Raw genomic sequence first — 2403 nt, 5'->3', positions numbered from 1 at the left:
TAAACCCGTATTTTTCTAAAAGTATTGTATAGCGTGCACCATAGGAAGATCCAAACCGTCCATTTGATGTGCCACAATGTATATAGGTTGCACCCAAAAATTAATTTCCAAAGGATGATCATAGCCCTTAGATCTATAGAGGGAATGCATATTATGGAAACCTTTATAGATGGCAGGGCTGAAATCATCTTGAGTAAATAATTTTTTGGTCACAATGTATTTACGCCCATCAAATGGATGGTTTGGATCATCGAATGGTTGGGCTACGATCATCGTATGGAAACATTTTTTTGGCGAACAACCTATTTACATTGTTAGTAATGACATGAACGGTTTGGATTTACAATTGTTATTTAAAAAAAGAAAGAAATAGAAACTGTGGAAATTTGGATGAAATGGGGAATGTGATAGTAAAATAGGGGTGGCAGAGTTTTTAAAAAATGATAATAACATCAAACACTAAATTAAAGTGTACATAAAATATGTACAAAATAATGAATGAGCAGTATTTCTTCTTATATTTGAAGCACCTTTAATTTATGATGATATTACCCTAAATTAACCACAATCATACTATTTCCCTTTAGATTGTGGAAAGAAAAAAAATTTCATAGAAAAATACTCCATTAGAAAGGTTTTTCATGCAATACAAACAGGACCTTAGGAAAAAAATAATTTTTATAAGATGATCGTAACCCTCTGATCTATAGAGGAACTGCATATAGGGAAATCTATCCATAGATTGGAGGGCTAGGATCATCGTATGGAAATGTTATTTAGGGGAACAAACTATTTACATTGTCAGTAATCACTTGAACGGTTTGGATCATCCTATGATATGGTCCGTCCAATTTTTTTTGGAAATACGGGTACTGTAAGGGCGTACAACATATAAAATCTGTGCAAAAAAAAGAAGGAAAATGACCTAAAAAAAGCTTTTTTTTGGAATATCGACACTAAAGCAGTAGAGAGTTCAAAATGGCCAAAGTGAAGTGCTTTTACTGTTCACTGCATTTTTTAGGACCTTTCTGCCCTTCTCCCTTTTCGAATAAAACAAAGGACTGTGTTTTAATTTTTTTACTTGTTAACTTCAAAAAAAAAAACAGCGTTTGTCTCTCCTTCTTCTCATTCCCTCTGACGGATATGAGAGGCCTACCGCCGTTCGTTTTGTCCTCCCTCCGACAGATAATTCGCCGGTGAACCCCATTTGACGGAGAAGAAAATGACATTTTTTAATGCCGTTCAATCCTTCACTGAGTAGTTTTTTTACACCGTTGAATCGTTCCTCCGTCCGGCCGTGTTGGCATGCGAGTGAGCCCCCATTTTCTTTTGAAAACTCAGTGGTTATATCTCTATTTTCTTTTGTCATCTCCCATTGGCCCTTCGTTTTTAGTTTTGCAATTTTTTAGGGTTTTGGCAAAGAAATTTGAACCATTATTTAGGATTTTGTTAGAGTTTCTTTATAGCAATTTGAACCCCAATTCATTTTGTTAGGTTTTTTGTTAGGGTTTCTGTACAGAAATTTCAACCATTATCTTGGGTTTTGTTAGGGTTTGTGTATAGCAATTTTTGAGGGTTCTGGTAAACCAATTTGCAGCATTTGTTTTAGGATTTTGTTAGGGTTTTGAAATCCATTTTCAAGTACTATACCTAGGGTTTTTGTCTGTGGAGATTGATTTTAATTTGTGGTTTGTGGTGAGGACTTACTGGTTGAAATTTGATGAAATAGTAGTTGTATTTACTTATGTTGGTTGAAATGCTTGTTGATTTCTTATGTAGTGGTTGTAATATTTTGTTATGTTGGTTGAAATGGGGTGAAAAACTGTTTGAAATTTGTAGTTATTATGTTGAAATTTAGGTTGAATTGTTGTTGAAGTTGGTTGGAATCTGTTTTAGCAGTGGTTTCTATCTGTTGTAATGGTTGGAATGTGTTGAAATACAGGTTGAATTTTGTTTTACTTGTTGAAATGGGTTGAAATGGGTTGGAGTGTATTGTAGTAGTTGAAATGAGTTGAGATATTGGTTGAAATATGTATAAGTGTTTCATATAGTGGTTGATATAGTTGTTGAAATTGGTTGGGATAGTTGTTGATAACTTTTTTGGTAGTTGAAATGGGTTCAATAAGTGGTTGAAATATGTTGTAGTGGTTGGAATTTGTAGAAATAGTGGTTGGAATGTGTTGAATTCTAAAATTTTGGTTGCATTGTTGTTGAACTTAGTTGGAATCTGTTCTAATGGTTTGAATGTGTTGAAATGCTAATTGAATTTTGTTTTAGTTGTTGAAATGGGTTGATTTAGTAGTTGAAGTGTATTGTATGCTTGAAATTTGTTGAGATATTGGTTGAAATGTGTTTAACTGTTTCATACAGTGGTTGATGTAGTTGTTGAAATTGGTTGATATA

The sequence above is a fragment of the Tasmannia lanceolata genome, unplaced genomic scaffold, assembly GCF_043159265.1.
Source record: "Tasmannia lanceolata isolate RefF3 unplaced genomic scaffold, GAP_Taslan_0.1 ptg000013l, whole genome shotgun sequence".
NCBI lineage: Eukaryota > Viridiplantae > Streptophyta > Magnoliopsida > Canellales > Winteraceae > Tasmannia > Tasmannia lanceolata.
Note: the sequence above shows the minus strand (reverse complement) of the source record.